Source organism: Ceratotherium simum, chromosome 33, assembly GCF_057802395.1.
Source record: "Ceratotherium simum simum isolate JZ-2026a chromosome 33, ASM5780239v1, whole genome shotgun sequence".
In the NCBI taxonomy this organism is placed as follows: domain Eukaryota; kingdom Metazoa; phylum Chordata; class Mammalia; order Perissodactyla; family Rhinocerotidae; genus Ceratotherium; species Ceratotherium simum.
The window spans coordinates 27449171-27467477 of record NC_141932.1 but is presented as its reverse complement, the minus strand read 5'-3'; the positions used below and the strand labels follow the sequence as shown (position 1 = coordinate 27467477).

Genomic DNA, 18307 nt, shown 5'->3' with positions numbered 1-18307 from the left:
GTCCTCTGGGAAACGTAGTCCAGAGGAAAGAGCCCGGGAGCGAACGAGGTAAGGCTTGTGCCAGTCTTCGGGCTGCTCCTGCGCGGCTTCCCTCGGGCCTGGAGTGATGCCCGTCTGCCCGTCTCCGCGGCTTAGGCCCTGGTCTTAGGTCTGAATTAGGGACCTCGGATTTCTCTGAGGACGGATCGGCACAGTGGCTGTCCCTACCACCCCAAAGTGGACGTGCGCGTAGCGTGGGTTAGAATTGTGGTTGTCTGCTGCGGAAGGATCCGGCCTCAGTCTGCGAGGGTGCCCTCCGGCCCTCCGAGATTTGCATTCTGTTTAGTCCGCACGCGAGCGTGGCCGAGGGCGTCTGCCTGAGAGGACGAGGATGTGTGTGACGCCGGCTGTGCGGGTGGCACGGGTGAGGAAATTCGTATGTGAAACGGTTTGGGGACCTTTGAGGTAGTGGATGTGCTGTATGCCCATGTCGGTTCACGCGGTGAGCTCGGCCACGCTCCGTGATTGTGACGGGATGTAACGTGATGTGCCTTACGTGCCGGGGCGGTGAGACCGTGTGCTTGATGACGCATGCTCGTCGGCGGCGCGGCCACGCGGCCGGTGACCATGAAACCTTCAGTGGGAGGCTGCGCTGGGTCTACCTATGACTAGTGGAGGGGTTTGGCTGTGGCGCGTGTCCGTGAGTTCGAGGGGGAGAAGGGAGGAAGCTGGTCTCTTGGGACCAGGAGGGACCCAGCTGGATGAATTACAGATCCCTGGGGAAGGGCCAGCTGGTCCGGAGCCTTACATGTGTGCATGGGAGAGGTGTGAGGTGACATTGTGTGCCTGTGTGTGTGACAGAGAGAGAGGGAGAGGGGGGGAGAGAGAGGGAGGGAGGGAGGGAGAGAGAGACCAGAATTGATTGAGAGGGGTGGAAGCTAGTACAGACTATCTGGCAGAGGGGATAAGTCTGTGGTAAAGATTTTTCACCTTGCTGAGAGGCCAGAAACCCCATCTCTAAGTGTGATGTGAGGAAATGTATCTGTGAGAACACGTGGTTGTGTTTGTGTCTGATTCTTGGTGACATGTGTAAGATGGTTTGCACTTGAGACTGCTGTCACTGGGAGAGGGCATTGAGGGCAATATATGCAGTATCTGAAAGTGGTTCGTGACTGTACCCAAGTATCCGGATGAACTGTAGGACAGTGAAAGAGCAGGTGATTATAACCTTAAGACTTGCAGGTGGATGTGTGAGTTTTAACTGAGTATGATTGAGTGGGAGATCATGTGAGAGATTTGGTAAATGTGTTTTTGTGTGTGTTTGAATGCAGCTTAGGCAAGTTAAAATATGGATGGAAGATAGTGTGTGTGGTTGCGATCTGAACATACTAACCATATGAGAGACGGAAATATTATGAATGTGTGAGATTGAGTATGAGGTGATACCTACTCTAAACCTCACTTCGAAAAAAATAATGGTTAGGCTTCTTGAAATATCAGTTTTACTTGAAAATTAAATTTTCAATGGAAATTTTTTAAAATCTAAGAATGATTTCAAAAATATGAAAGTAATTTCTGATAAAGTATGCAAAATGACCATGAAAGAAGATTTCAAAAAAAAATCTCTGTTATAGGATAACTGGGAATATGGTTGGTATTGTTTGGTGGAGGTGAAATAGATGTGTAGTTTAGTAAATTCTTCCTCCATCTGAATAAGCAGAAGAGTTCTAGGTCAAGTGAACAGAAACTTAACTTGAATAATAAAAAGACAGTCATTGCCCCTCAGTCAGTTCCCACACTTGACCCAGTGTACAAATCCAGAACCCCTTGAATGAAAGACCCTGCTACATTGCCAAAAATTTATACTGTTAATTTTTCTCCAAGCCTTCCCAAAGGAACCTGTAGCCTTTACCAGAGTGTCTGTACATTGAGGAAAAGGAAATAATCAGACCTTTCAGGTACTACTGGACACTGGCTCTGAACTGACACTAATTGCAGGAGACCCAAAATGTCACTGTGGTTTACCAGTCAGAGTAAGGGTTTATGGAGGTCAGGTGATCAATGGAGTTTTAGCTCAGGTCCATCTCACAGTGGGCCCAGTGGGTGCTCCAACCCATCCTGTGGGGTTTTTTCCCCCCTAGTTCTAGAATGGATAATTGGAATAGACATACTCAGCAACTGTCAGAATCCCCACATTAGTTCTCTGACCTGTTGAGTGAGGGTTATTACGGTGGAAAAGGCCAAGTGGAAGCTACTAGAACTGCCTCTATCTAGAAAACTAGTAAACCAAAAGAAATACTGCATTCCTGGAGGGATTGCAGAGATTAGTGCCACCATTAAGGACTTGAAAGATGCAGGGGTGGTGATTCCCACCACATCCCCATTCGACTTGCCCATATGGCCTGTGCAGAAGACATGTGGATCTTGGAGAATGACAATGGATTATCGTAAGCTTATCCAGGTGGTGACTCCAATTGTAGCTGCTGTAACACAGTTTCATTGCTTGAGCAAATTAACACATCCTCTGGTACCTGATATGCAACTATTGATCTGGCAAATGTTTTTTTCCTCCATCCCTGTTAGTAAAGAAAACCAGAAGCAGTTTGCTTTCAGCTGGCAAGGCCAGCAATACACCTTTAATGTCCTACTTCAGGGGCATATCAACTCTCCAGCTATATGTCATAATTTAGTTTACAGATTACCTTTCCCTTCCACCAGATGTCACACTGGTCCATTACATTGATGACATTATGCTGATTGGACTTACTGAGCAAGAAGTGGCCACTACTTTAGACTTATTGGTAAGAGATTTGTGTTAGAGGGTGGGAAATGAATCCAACAAAAACTCAGAGGCCTTCTACCTCAGTGAAATTTCTAGGGATCCAGTGGTGTGGGGTATGTCAAGATATCCCTTCGTAAGTGAAGGATAAGTTGTTGTATCTGGCCCCTCCCACAACCAGAAAAGAGGCACAAAGCCTAGTGGGCCTCTGGATTTTGGAGGCAACATATTCTCATTTGGGTATGTTACTCTGGCCTATTTACTGAGTGACCTGAAAAGCTGCTAGTCTTGAACAGGGCCCAGAACAAGAGAAGGCTCTGCAATAGGTCCAGACTACTGTGCAAGCTGCCTTGCCACTTGGGCTGTATGGCCCAGCAGATCTAATGGTGCTTGAAGTATCAGTGGCAGATAGGGATGCTGTCTGGAGCATTTGGCAGGTCCCTATCGGTTAACTGCAGCAAAGGCCCTTAGCAATTTGAAGCAAAGCCCTGCCATCCTCTGTGGTTAACTACTCTCCTTTTGAGAAACAGCTTTTGGCCTGCTGCTGGGCCTTAGCAGAGAGTGAACACTTAACCATGCGTCACCAAGTTACCATGAGAACTGAGCTGCCCATCATGAACTGGAGGTTATCTGACCCAATAAGCCATTAAGTTGGGTGCACATAGCAGCACTCCATCATCAAATGGAAGTGGTATATACGTGATCAGGCTGAGCAGGCCTTGAAGGCACAAGTAATCCTCCTATTGGGCACAACTTTAGGCAATGCCAGATGCATTGGAAGGAGAAATGGCCAGATGTGTGATTATATACCAATTCATGGGCTGTGGCCAGTGGTTTGGCTGGATGGCCAAGGACTGAAAGGGACATGATTGGAAAATTGGTGTTAAGGAAGTCTGAGAAAGAGGTATGGACTTCTCTCCATGGGTAGAAATGGAGATATTTATGTCCCACGAATACTCACCAAAGGGTAACCTCAGCAGAGGAGGATCTTAATAAAGTGGATAGATGAACTGTTCTGTGGATACCAGTCAGATTCTTTCCTCAGCCACCCCTGTCATCACCCAATGGGCTCATGAACAAAGTGGCCATGGTGGCAATGATGGAGGATAAGTACTGGTTCAGCAACATGGGCTTCCATTCACCAAGGCTGACCTGGCTACAGCCACTGTTGAATGCCCAGTCTGCCAGCAGCAGAGACCAACACTGAGTCCCCGATATGACATCATTCCTGGTGGCAGGTTGATTACATTGGACTGCTTCATCGTGGAAGGGGCAGCATTTTGTTCTTACTGGAGTAGACACTCTGGATACAAATTTGCCTTTACTGCACATAATGCTTCTGCCCAAACTACTATCCATGAACTTACAGAATGCCTTATCCGCTATCATGGTATTCCATGCAGCATTGCTTCTGATCAAGGAATTCATGTCACAGCTAATGAAGTGCAGCAATGGGCCCATCCTCATGGAATTCACTGGTCTTACCATGTTCCCCACCATCCTAAAGCAGCTGGCTTGATAGAAGAGTGGAATGACCTTTTTAAGCCTCAATTACAGTGCCAGCTAGGTGGCACTACCTCTCAGGGCTGGGGCAAGGTTCTCCAGAAAGCTATGTATGCTCTGGATCAGCATCCAATATCTGGTGCTGTTTCTCCCATTGCCAGAATTCACGAGGCCAGGAATCAAGTGGTAGAAATGGGAGTGATACCACTCATTATTACCCCTAGTGACCCAATAGCAAAATTTTTGCTTCCTGTCCCTACAACCTATGCTCTGCTGCCCCAGAGGTGTTGGTTCCAAAGGGAGGACTGCTTCTACCAGGAGATACAATGATTCCATTGAACTGGAAGTTAAGATTGCTACCCCACCACTCTGGGCTCCTCATCCCTCTGAATCAATAGGCAAAGAAGGGAGTTACTGTGCTGGCTGAGGTGACTGATCTTTACTACGAAGGGAAATTGGACTGCGACTCCAGAAGGAGGTAAGAAAGAGTATGTCTGAGTAAGGAGATTCTTTCGGGCATCTCTTAGTATTACTCTGCCCTTGATTAAAGTGAATGGAAAACTACAACTCTATTCAGGCAGGATTACTGATGGGCCAGACCCTTCAAGAATGAATGTTTGGGTCACCTCACCAAGTAAAGAACCACGGCCAGCTGGGGTGCAAAGGGAATACGGAATGGGTAGTGGAAGAAGGCAGTTATAAATGCCAACTATGACCATGTGACTAGTTTCAGAAATAAGGACTGTAATTGTCACGAGTATTTTTTCCTTATTTTCTTGTGTGTGTATATAGATCAAATATCTTTGGTCTCTTCTCTTTTTTATCCCTTTATCATGTAACATAAAATGTACTGACCTTATATCATAGTATTTAAGTATTATTAACTTTACATCATGATATTTAAGTTATGGGATATCAAGGAGACGAGTAAACATCACCCAAGGACTTTGCCTCCTCTTCTGGGGAAAGGGTTAGTGTGTTTTTGGTTGTATGCAGGATAGCTGTGTTATGTTAGGTGGAAGTATGACCTTGTTACTGTCTTTATTCAGAGATTAAGTATGGTTTAAGGAGATGCGTATAGAGGTGCCAAGTTGACAAAGGGTAGACTTATGATGGTTAATTTTATGTGTCAACTTGGCTGGGCCACGATGCCCAGATATGTGGTCAGACATCCTTCTGGATGTTTCTGTGAAAGTGTTTTTTGGATGAGATTAATTAAATCAGTAGACTGTGAGTAGAGCAGATTACTGTCCATAATGTGAGTGGGCCTCATCCAGTCAGCTGAAGACCTTGATAAAACAAAGACTGACCTCTCCCAGAGCAGGAAGGAACTCTGCTAGCAGACAGCTTTTGGACTCGAACTGCAACTGTTCAACCTGCTGACCTGCCCTGCAGATTTTGGACTTACCAAACCTCCACAATCTCATGAGCTACTTCCTTAAAATCCCTCTCTCTAGATATATAGATAGATATAGACATACATACATACACATGTACACACACACACATCATGTTGGTTCTGTTTCTCTGGAGAACCCTAATATACTATTCTAAGTATTTTATATGGATTGTCTCATTTAATCCTCCTGAGAACCCTGTGAGGGAGGTATCATTACCATTCCCAGTAAACTGATTAGGTAAGAGAGGCACTAAGAGCCGAAATAACTTGTGAAATGTCAGTTCCTTAGAGATGGAACCAGAATTTGAATTCCAAAGCCCTCAGTCTTTGACTACTTAACTACTAGATTATACCATTTTCCAACTCTATACCTTCTGCTCTGTATCCTGTCTGCTTCACTAAGCCACTCTTGATGAGTATCTCTCTGACAATTAATTTGGAACCAAAATCATGATTATAATATGGTCTATCATATTTTATTTAACACATTGTTTATTCTTAAACATTCTTTTTGCTAATTATTGATTATCAGGAATTCTTCTTCAATGAACATCCTTGTAATACTTTGTTCATTTTTATAATTTCTTCCTAAGACAAAGTGTCCCAGAAGTGTGATTTCTGTGTAAGACATTGGGCAGGCCCGCAATATGCAAGAACTTGTACCTATATACTTGGAAGAAACATAGATTAATAAGATAAAATTGCTACTTTTATGTTGTTCATAATTCAGCAGGGGATATAAAAGTAGGTCAAAGGCACAGCATGACAAAGACCTCTGGAGAAGTACAATGATAAACCATGGGAGTTGATAAGAAAGAATTCTAACTACAGCAACATGTTCAAATTATTGTGAATTCACAGGAACTCTGGGTGTGAATGAATTTTCTCTAGTCAAGTTTATGCCCTACAGTTTTGATTCTCTTGATGTTGGGTCCAAAGAGAAACTAATGGAGCAAGGTGATTCTCTGACTGGTTGCAGGGCATGATGGCTAATATTTCAGAAGTGAAATAAGTCCTTCGGTCAAGAAGACATAAAACAAAGCAGCAAGACCAAGGTTTGAGCCTCTTAGCTCTTCTTTTCTAGGCAGAACACCCACAGGCATGCTTGGAAACTAATAGTTTGTTGTAAGGGACATAAGAGAAATCATTCATAGCCAATTGTGTTTAGAATATGCTGAGCTGTAAATCTAACCTAAAGACTTACAGTTTCTTTTACCTATTTTTTGAAGAACTTCCCTTTAATAAAATTCCTTAAAACATATATTGTAAAATCAATACATGGTTCTTGTAAAGAAAATAGGAAGTATACTTAAGTTTAAATTTATGTAAGTCTATGGAAGTATACTTAAAAATTCAGTATCACAGCCTAGAAATCACCAATGTTAACATTTAGAGTATAAATCCAGCTGTTTTTCTTTCTATTGCTGATGTCTGACATTCTATCTGTAATGACATATATGTACATTTTGATAAATGGAATAGTTGTACATATTGTGTAGTAACCTGCTTTAGCCACTGTCAGTATATTTTGAATTTTTCTATATTTTTTGGTTATTCTACAACTTAATTTTTAACGACCACATAATAGCTCATTGTGAGGAAGTTCTGGAATTTATTAAACTAGTATATTCTTGCTAGACTCAGACAGCTGAACTATGCCAGAGAAATTCTTTCTATATGCTGCCTAGCTCCTGTGTCTGCCCTACCAGCCCCCTTCCCCCAGGGTCATATGGGACTAGACTTTGTAGAGTTGAAATGTTTTTGTCATTTGCAGGACATCATTCCCAAAGATGTCCATCAAGTTCTCCCAGGTGGAGGGTGAGTGCTTGAACTCTGCTTAGAGGGATGTAACCACAAGGATGTGATGTTGGAGCCTGGTCTTGCCAGTTAAGAATATTTTCCCTCATTATTTGTAATCTGCCTGCTGAAAGTATTTTCTTTCATTATGAATCTCTGGAGAGCCTTTGAAGAACTGACTTGACATTTGTGTAACTAGAAACAAACAAGTGTATTTTGTTGTTACTGAGGCTTCATTTTCTTGACACCTAAGGTGACCTTATCTTCCTTTGGCCCTTCTATTCCTCTTCCCTGACTGCCATCACCACAGCAGATCTAAGTCCCATTTCTCTTCCTGTGTACAGGACTTGCTGTGTCTAAGCCAGATGTGACTTCCTCACTGGAGGAAAGGAGACAGCCCTGAATGGTGGAGAGAGCAGTCAGTAAACGGGCTGCAGGAAGAGGGAAGCCGTTGCCGGTAAAGCTCAGCTGGTGTGAAGAGTCGGAACGTGAAGATGTTGTTTGAGAAGCCTTCTTCTCAAAGGCCAAAGGAGAGAACTGAGGCCGCTTCAGCCTGAGTTCCCAAAGACATGTCACCCTCATCCCCATGGGTCACTGTGTCCACAGCTCTTTCCATAATTCCCTCCAGGTCCAAAGAGAGGGAGATTAGCCTTCACAGAGTTTGTGATTATAAAAGAAATACATACTAAGCATTAAAATTCAGAAACCAGAGAATCCTAAAATAATGATTGCCCACTATGAACATTTTATTGAAAATCTCTTTACCCTCTTTCTATGTAAAGTCTTTTCTTTCAAAAACAGAATTCACTAAATGTTGCTGTTCTGAAACCTACCTTCCTTACCTAACACTAGTGAACATTCTTCCATGTCAACAGGTAAGGGTCTAGAGCATCCATTGTAATGGCTGTATTTGTTTAAAAGATGGAGGCATATCTTTGGGCAAATTCCTAAAATTGGATGGCAAGTAAACATATAGTTTTCATACATACTACCAAATTCCCTGCTATAGTGCTTGTACCAGCAGTATATGAGACTGCTTAATCTCCTGCATGTTAGTTTTCTGTGGCTGATGTAACAAATTACCACAAACTGAGTGGCTTAAAATAATAGATATTTATTCTCTGTCACAGTTCTGAGGTCAGAAGTCAAAAATCAAGGTGTCAGCAGGGCCAGACTCCCTCTAGAGACTCTAGGGGAGAATCTGTTCTTTGCCTCTCCCAGCTTTTGGTGGCTGTAGGTATTCCTTGACCTGTGGCCCCCTCACTCTAATTTCTGCCTCCATGGTCACATTGCCTCCACCTCCTCTGTCAAATCTTTCTCTGCCTCACTCTTACAAGGACACTTGTCATTGGATTTAGGGTCCACCCAGACAATCCTGGATGAACTTTTCATCTCAAGATCCTTAACTTAATTGTATCTACAAAGACCCTTTTTCCACATAAAGTAACATTCAAAAGTTCCAGAGATTAGGGTGTGGACATAACTTTTTTTGATGTCACCATTCAGCCCATTACACCCTGCCTTATGAACAGACTATGCTGTTATACTTTTTAATTTTTGCCATTCTGATAGGTGAAAAATGGTCTCAGTATCATTTTAATTTACATTTCTCTTTTCATACATATAAGGGTCACTGATCTATTTGGAGTTTACATATTTTTTGTGAATTGTTTGTTTCTTTTATCCATTTTTTTCTGTCAAGTTTTTTGGTCTTTCCTCAACTTAAGAGCTTTTTTAAAATTGAGGTATAATTGACATATAACATTAGAGGTATGCATTGGTTAATGACAGGGGTGCATTCTAACAAATGCATTGTTAGGCGATTTCGTCGTTGTTCAAACATCACAGAGTGTACTTACACAAACCTACATGGCATAGCCTACTACACACCTAGGCTATATGGTACTAATTTTATGGGGCCACCATTGTATATGCGGTCTGTCATTGACTGAAACATCATTATGTGGAGCGTGACTGCAGTTTCACATGTACAACATGATGATTCCATACTTGTAGATATTGCAAAATGAAGTGTTTTTTTGGTAGTAGGAATTCTTATGGACTGAATTATGTCTTCGCGCTGGCAAATTCCTATGTTGAAGCCCTAATCCTCAGTACATTAGAATGTGGCTGTATTTGGAGATAGGGCCTTTAAAGAAGTAATTAAGTTAAAATGAAGCTGTTAGGGTGGGGCCTAATCTAATCTAACTCGTGTCCTTATAAGTGGAGATAAGGACATACACAGAGAGACACACCAGGGATGCGTGCATACAGAGAAAAGGCCATCTGCAAGCTAAGAAGAGACCTCAGGAGAAAACAAATCTGCCAACACCTTGATCTTGGACTTCCAGCCTCCAGAACAATGAGAAAATTAATTTTGGTTGTTTAAACCACCCAGTCTGTGGTATTTTATTATGGTGACCCTAGCAAACTAATACAGGAATATTAGCCCTTTATTTGTGATATATCTTGCAAATATTTTCTCCCAATTCGTAAGTTGTCTTTTGATTTTCTTTTTAATGTATCAAATCTTTGAATATTTCAAATTTTTCAATATTTTATTGCATCTGTTTTCTGAGTCATAGTTAGGAAGTTCCTTTTTACACTTAAATTAAAGAGGAATTCACTGATGCTTTCTTCTAGGACCTTTGATCTGTTTGGAGTCTATTCTTGTGGTATGATGTGATAGGGATATAATTTTATTTTTTTCCAAATGGCAAACTGCTTGTCCCAGGTATTTGCTTATCTTTTAACTTTTTACTTTGAGATCATTGTAGATTTATATTCAGTTGTAAGAAATAATACAGAGAGATCGCAGATAACCTTCACCCAGTTTCCCTCAATGGTAACTTCTTGTAAAACTACAGTACCATATCATGGCCAGGATGTCAGTATTGACACAATCCATAGACGTTATTCACGTTTTGCCAGTTTTATATGCACACATTTGTGTATCTCTGTGTATATTTAATTCTATGCAATTTTATCATAGAGTCATGTGTAGAGTCATGTGACCACCACCACCATCATAATTCAGAACAGTTCTATCACAAGGATCCCTGTGCTTCCGTTTTATAGCCACAGCCACCTCCTCTCCACCCTCCAATCCCTGGCAGACTCTAATCTGTTCTCCCTCTCTATAGTTTTGTCATTTTAAGAATCTTATATAAATGGAATCACATAGTTTGTGAGTTTATGAGATTGGCTCTTTTTCACTCTGCATGATTCCCTTAAGATCCATCCAAGTTGTTGTGTGTTTCAATGGTTCATTCCTTTTTATTGCCGAGTGTTTTTCCATGGTATAGATATATCCTAGTTTGTTTAACCATTTACCTGTTGAAGGACATTTGGGTTATTTCCAGTTTTGGGTTATTACAAATAAAGCTGCTATGAACATTCATGTACAGGTGTTTGTGTAAACATAAGTTTTCATTTTTCTGGGATAAATGGCCAAGAGTACAGTTGCTGTGTTTTGTGGTAAGCTATGCACTTACTTTTTATTGTGAAACTTCACTTATTTCAATTTTGTTCATTCCTGGCTCTGTGGATAATGGGATTATTCCATTGTCCATAGGAATTGATGTTTGCAGCATCATTAGTCATAAGGGGAATGCAAATTAAATCCAACTGTACCACTACACGCTCACTAGAATGGCTAAAATTCAAAAGACTGAGAAGAATAATGCCAATAATGTGGAGCAACTAGAATTCTCATACTTTGCAGGTGGGAGTGTAAAATGGAACAACCACTTTCAAATACTATTTTGCAACATCTATTAAAGCTTAATATATGTGTACTTTGTAACCCAGCAGTTCTATTTTGTGGTACATACAAACAGAACTGATTTCATATATACACCAAAAGACTGGTACAAGAATATTCATAGCAGCTTTACTCATAATAGGCCAAAACTGGAAACAACCCAAATATCACATCAACAGGAGAATGGATACATAAATTATGGTACATTCAGACAATATAATACTATACAACAATGTTAAATTACGAAATACTGCTATGGACAACAATATGGATGACTCATAGATACAATGTTGAGTAAAAGGGGCCAGACACAAAAGTACATACTGTATGATTCTATTTATAGAAAGTTCAAAATCAGACAAAACTAATCTATTGTGATAGAGGTCAAAATAATGGTTAATTGTGGGGTATATTGATTGGGAAGACACATGAGGGAGCCTTCTGGGATGTTGAAAAGTTTCTTTATCGAATGGTGGTTGTATGGGTTTATAAAACAAATCATCATTAAGATCTTTAATCTTAAAGATTAAAGATCTTTGCTCTATATTGTATAAAAGTCTTATTTAAAATGAGGGCTGGCCCTGTGGCTTAGCGGTTAAGTGCGTCCGCTCCACTGCTGGCGGCCTGGGTTCGGATCCCGGGCGCGCACTGACGCACCGCTTCTCCGGCCATGCTGAGGCTGTGTCCCACATACAGCAACTAGAAGAATGTGTAGCTATGACATACAACTATCTACTGGGGCTTTGGGGGGAAAAAATAAAGAAAAAATAAACAAATAAAATGAAGGAAAAAATCACACAGGCTCAGAATAAATGGCAGACCTATGTTTTGAATCCCACATTTCTCTAAATACAAAAACAGTTCTCTTTCAATTCTGGTTTTTGCCTCAGAAGCCCAGATTTTATTACATTGAGCGAAACCTGAGCATGGGTAATTCATTTAAACAGACACAACTTCCACTAGATTGCTACATTTAAGACTGATACGGGCCGGCCCAGTGGCTTAGCGGTTAAGTTCACGTGCTCCGCTGCTGGCGGCCCGGGTTCGGATCCCAGGCGCGCACCAACGCACCGCTTCTCCGGCCATGCTGAGGCCGCATCCCACATACAGCAACTAGAAGGATGTGCAACTATGACATACAACTATCTACTGGGGCTTTGGAGAAGAAAAAAAGGAGGAGGATTGGCAATAGATGTTAGCTCAGAGCCGGTCTTCCTGAGCAAAAAGAGGAGGATTAGCACGGATGTTAGCTCAGGGCTGATCTTTCTCACAAAAAAAAAAAAAAAAAGACTGATGTTACCTTATATTAGTAGAATAGACACTCTCATTGTATGTTGTATATTGGTGAAAATTTAAGCAGGGCAATTGATAAAGATGTATAATCAGGTTTTAACTATGAAAGCTTCATTCTCAACAATATTTCTGACTCTGTCCAAAAGATATAACTATACGTGTGCACAAAAAGGAGTGTGCAGTAAAACACTGCATAATAATGGAGAAAAGCTAGAAAGAACTTAAATATCCTACAATAGGGAAATGGTTAAATAAATTATAGTATATTCAGACAAACAATGCAGTTGAAAAATTATGAGTTTGTAATTTGATGACATGAAAATCTGTATTCATCTATATTTTGTTAGATGAAGAAAGTAGATTACAAAGCAGTATTGCAGTATGATTTTGTTTTGAATGAAAAAAATCCTATTTGCCTATATCCATGTGTTAATTCACAGAGAAACAGGTGACATGATTTGGAATAAAATGTTCAAAGAAGCTGTTTCTAGGTGAGATTTACTTTAAGCTTTTCTGTATTCTCTGAATTCTGAATTAAGAATCTACTAATTTTACAATCAGAAAATATAATAGAGCTAATTCTTCCCTCTTTGAAAGCAGAAGACATAACAGAAGGAGATATGTGTCTGATACATGTAGTGTTGTAGTGGTTTGAATTCTGGCTGAACAGTCCTGAACTTTCTTCATAGACATGAAGTCTTTCAGATGAGTAACACAAATACTACCTTAAAGTAGTACCAATACTACTTTGAATCCTAAGATTTTTTTTTGATTGTCTAATAAGTCTTTTCATTTATTTTTTTTGTTTATTTTTTTATTGTGGTAACATTGGTTTATAACATTGTATACATTTCAGGTGTACATCATTATACTTCTATTTCAATCCTAAGATTTTATGCACAATGGATTCCTCTTACTCCTTGCCCCTCACTTACCTAGGCTTAGATCTCTTGTTGCCAACTTCTCCATCACCATTGCTCCAACAAGGAAATCATATCTGCCTTGGAAATTAATTAATTAATTAATAATAAACCCTACACATAGGAGAAGAAATGAGACTTAGGCCTGATGTGGCTATGCAGAAATTCAGACCATTCCCTTGATCATCAGACAGAAGAGGAAGTTGAGAAGGTAATCTGAAGGATCAGGATGACGACACTTTGGAAATAACACAGCAGAGATGCCCATTTCCACCTCTAGGAATCTTTTAACCAATCCTTTAGAAAATTAGCTAAGCACTCTAAAGAGTCACATTTCCCAATGAATCACAGTGAAGAAAGTAAGATGGCTCCAGAATGCAGATTTTGAATTGGAAAAGGGAAAAGAGATACTATAATCAGGGAGACCCAGTTGATTGCTTAAATAAATGTATATAGGTCCTATATCACATACTTGAACAAATTCCTCTGAGTGGGGAGAGTCATCTATACTCCACTTAGAAGTCAATGCCACGTTCCTGAGTCTACATACTCCTAAAATAACATGAACCCATGTCCCCCTAAGGTCCTGGAAGGGAATGTAAAGTTGGTGAAGACATGGGAGCTGGACAGCAAGTAGAAGGAGTGGCTCAGGAAAGTTATCGGTTAAATAAATTACAAAATATCCATGTACTAGAATACTAAGACAAATGCAAAGTTGCAGAAAATTATTAAGGATATGGAATATTTTCAAGATATAATATCAGCAGAGAAATTACTTCACAAAACAAGTTGACCAATACAATTATATCAGAGTAATATATAATACAAATAATACAGAGTGATAGAATAGTCTAGAAAGTTAAACACCTGTTTCAGTTATCTATTACTATGTAACAACACCAGAAGTGTGTAGCTTAAAAAACATTAATTAGCTCATTATTCTGGGCGTTGGCAATTTAGGCTTGGCAGAATGGTCCTTCTGCTGATCTCCCTTATATGACAGCAGCCAGCTGGTGGCTTGGTGGATGGTCCAAGATGGTCTCACTGAAATAGCTGGCGGTTGTTGCTGACTGTCAGCTGGGCCACTGTCTCCATGTGATCTTTTGTCTCCAAGCAAGCTAGTCTTAGCCTTCAGCATATGGTGTTCTCAGGGCAGGAAGAGGAAAAGGGCACAAACTGCAAGACCTCCTAAGGCTTTGTCTGGGAAGTTTCACAATGTCACTTCCACCACATTCTACTAGTCAAAGTACATCACTTTGGCCCTGCCTAACAGTAACCTAACCATTTCAGTAGAAGGAGAGCAAAAACTTCCTTTTCTGAAAAACAAAAACAAAGAGAACAACAACAAAATCCCTGACTTTGAGCTTGGTTTTCAGATACGCTCAGTAATGTTTTCCTTTCCTCAGGCACAGCAGGGGGAGGGAGATCGGAAAGGGTAAGGAATCAGGAGACACCAGACCTTTCTTGGAACACAGACTGGCTAAATGGGAAGAAATTCTTCAACACCACACAAGCTCCCATCATCTACCGCATACATACAGAAGTAAAAGGGAGATGGGAGTACTGGTAACCTTCTTAGTATCAAAGGGAGAGGCCAGGGTCACTGATATCCAGGGCTGAAACTTTCTCTAAGTTCACAGCAAGTTTCCTGGGGAGACAACTTTGGGAATGATGTGGTTCTGAAACATGGAACTTGACCTCACCTCCCAAGGGAGATCCTACTCCCAGGCTCTCCCCATGTCTTCTTAAGGGGCACTTCCAACTCTCAAATTCATTCCAAAAACAGGTTTGTGCTTTTTTGCTTGCATGTAATCTTTATCCTACCACTCAAATATCTGACTCCCCTTTTGGTGACCATTTCTCTGCAGCTGGGGTCCATGGCTATAAAGTGGGAGAAAAGCAGCAGCAGCAGGGAACCCAGGGATAAAGATCCCGAGACAGGATAGATCCTAAAATTGGCCCGTAGGCGGGCAACACTCACTCCACGGATAGCCCTCTGTGTTAAGCAGGAGGCTGGGCATTGGAGGTGGGGGTGCCCTGACGAAGGCAGCTCAAGGCCATGCTTCAGTGCAGGACGACTGTAGTTAACACAGCCATCATAGTCTGTACAGGCACAGACAGACTTTTAGGGAGATCTTCCAAAAGCCCCTCAGGCCCAACGTTAAACCCAGAACTGCAGAAATGAAGCTCTACCCCGTAATACAACCCTACCTGATCACAGAATTAAAAGCCTCTTCCATCACATTAGGTAACAACAGCAATGTTTTGTGATGGGCAGTCTCAAACGCCACCGTGTCACGTACCCCACATCGGAGCCGATCACAGTCACCCCAAAGGTCCCGCATCCGAGCAGGGACACACAAGCACAATCACGCACCTGTCACGGCCTCATCACTGCGCACACACCCCGCCTCGTCACGGCCACAAACGCTCACACTTAAACACGCATACACAAGCCTGAGCTCCGGGCTCCACACGCCCTGTCTGCGCCAGGAGGCCTCGAGGATTCCTCGCCGTGAGCGCCCGCCGCGCCCAGACACCAGTTCCCACTCGGAGCGCCACGACTTTGAGGATTTCGGAAGAGCCAGAGACGCAAAGTTCTTTTCAAAAGCTGCCAGGGGTCTGTGGGAAATGTAGTTCAACGCCGGAAAAACCCGGATGTCGAGAGGGCGCGCGGAGGCCGCGGCCGCGAGGACGGAGCCGCGGAGACGCTTGGGAGGAGCAGCCGGCGGGGGAGTACGCAGGCGCAGGCGGCTGGCCAGTGGTCCAAGGTGAGTCTGGTGGGTCCTGTGGGCACGGAGGAGGCGGCTGATGGGGGGACCCGTGGGGAATGCCGAGGAGGGACCGCTGGAGAGGACGAGGAAGGAAGAGGGAACCTGGGCGGAGAAGGCCGAGGAGGAAAGCGCGAGTCCGGGCCCTAGAGAAAGCGAGGAGGGAAGCGAGAACCTAGGCAGAGGAAGGAAGCGGGAGCCAGGGCCGGGGAGCGCCCGAGAGGGAGCCGGGAGTGCAGGGTGGAGAGGGCCAAGGAGGGACCTGGAAGCCCGAGGCGGGTGTGAGCTCGGCGAGGGCAGGAATTTTGTCTGATTTTTCCTCGTGAGGAATCCCCAACTCTCGGAGCGCGGCCTGGCATGCACAAGCATACAGTTTGTATAGCTTTGTGTGCCTGTGCTTGTGTGTGTTTGGGCGTGTGTTACTCCGTGTGACATTGTGGAACCGGTTGTTTATGAAAGTGATAGGATCTCTGCGTTTTTTTTGAATTAGGTGCGAGTCGATTTGTTTTTGAGACTGCAACTTTGGAGAAGCGACAGTAAAGGGTTTATGAGTAAAATTTTGCTTCTTTGTGTAGGACTATGTGATGGGCTGTACGAGATTATGCATGACGTATGTCCATGGGATTGTGATTGTGTAGTAGGTGATATAACTGAATATGTCTAATTTTTGTAGTATTTTGTGTGCACAATCCATGGTGACTATGTGGCTCACTGTGTGAGATGGAGCGCTTGAGAAATTGGATGCATGACTAGTTAAGTATGTATTGTTTAGATTATCTGAACATGGGCCATTTTATGTGCTTCAGAATTTCACTCTGTGGCAATTAGACAAGTAAAATAGAGGATGAGGAGTAAGTAAAGGATGAGGACAAGTAAAATAAATAGAGGACAGGATGAGATAAAATAATTTTCAGATGGTAGGATAGTTTACTGGGGAAACCCCATATTGACTAATGACTAGTATGTTGAAATAAGTATATGAAATAACACCATTAGCAGCACACACACAAAAATCTTCTCCCGTAACTACCACTCTCAAAATTTCTATTTGGGTGAATTTTTTTTTTCTTCCATTGGATGAATTCCTGGACAGGTTCAATAATTCTTCAGTCACCCTGAAGACAATAAAAATATCTGTTGAACATTTAAACACAAAATCAGTCTTACAAGAGTCATGTAGCTAGATAAAATATTCACTGTAGACATCAACACTCCAAACTCATTTTAAAAGCAAAAACTCTCCCTCCTGTTGGAAGCCTGCAGTGTGAAAGAGTACATGATCAGTTTCTTTGCTGATTTCTCAATGTCTGTTTTGTCTCTTTGCTCCCTCTAGGTGGGTAGTCTCCAGCTGCAATGGATTGGGAGCTGGAAAAGGGAAGAGAAGTCAGGGAGAAGAAGAGGCTAACATGACTGGTACCATTATAATTTAGTGTAAGTCATCTTTTACCTTCTGAAAGAACCCACTGCTGGCCACTTCCAGAGATACACTTCCCTTCTTATGGGCATAGACACTTCTCCAGCTGCCTCCTCAGTGCTTCCTCTGGGCATGCAGTGGCCCACCTGGTGGGTCTTGTCTCTCCAGTCAGTCCTCTTGGCAGGATCCAAGCCAAACTAGGCGGGCTGCATCCATGGGGTCCCCATCTAGAGCTCAGGTGAGAATTAGCCACCTCAGTCACTTTGCCCTCCCAAATCCTGGAAACATATACATTTTCCCCCTGAATTCTCCCACCACTTTGGTTCCTATTGGCATCAGGGTCTGAGAGGCCCCTTGTTTATTATAAGGAAGAGAGAAGCACCCACTTTTCATCTCTCTGGAAAACTGTGTTCTAAAAATCATTTACTCTCTTAAAGAGACATTCCCTTCTCTAAGCCTCTCCAGCCTCGAAGTAGGAGTTAAATTAATGGTAGCAAAACTTTACAGTCAGCTGCTTTACAAGACTTTATTTTAGAATGAGGGACACTCAGAAGCTTGTTTTGCTCACCATCTTTGGGACATATGCTGAAACTGAAGCAGAAAGATTTCTAAGTTACCATCCTGTTAAAAACAAACAGTGACAGCAATTAGAAAACTCAGAGCTTTGCTGGAAAAAAACATTAACAAAT

General features: G+C 42.2%; 1 protein-coding gene and 1 long non-coding RNA gene across 4 annotated transcripts in view; both read left to right on the top strand.

The window, feature by feature from the left end:
- The first annotated feature begins 66 nt into the window (after positions 1-66).
- Positions 67-10087, top strand: LOC147912915 (uncharacterized). The gene is made up of 2 exons (XR_015549607.1): positions 67-403; positions 7802-10087. It is a non-coding gene; the product is annotated as an uncharacterized LOC147912915 (long non-coding RNA).
- Positions 10088-16138: 6051 nt separating this feature from the next.
- ZNF567 (zinc finger protein 567) overlaps positions 16139-18307 on the top strand; it is a 30729-nt gene continuing 28560 nt past the window's right edge. The window contains exons 1-2 of one of the 3 annotated variants that reach the window (XM_014794808.2): positions 16139-16204; positions 17538-17635. The gene's annotated coding sequence lies outside the window, so the exon portion shown is untranslated. The other 2 variants (XM_087422171.1, XM_014794807.2) reach the window with 2 other exon arrangements.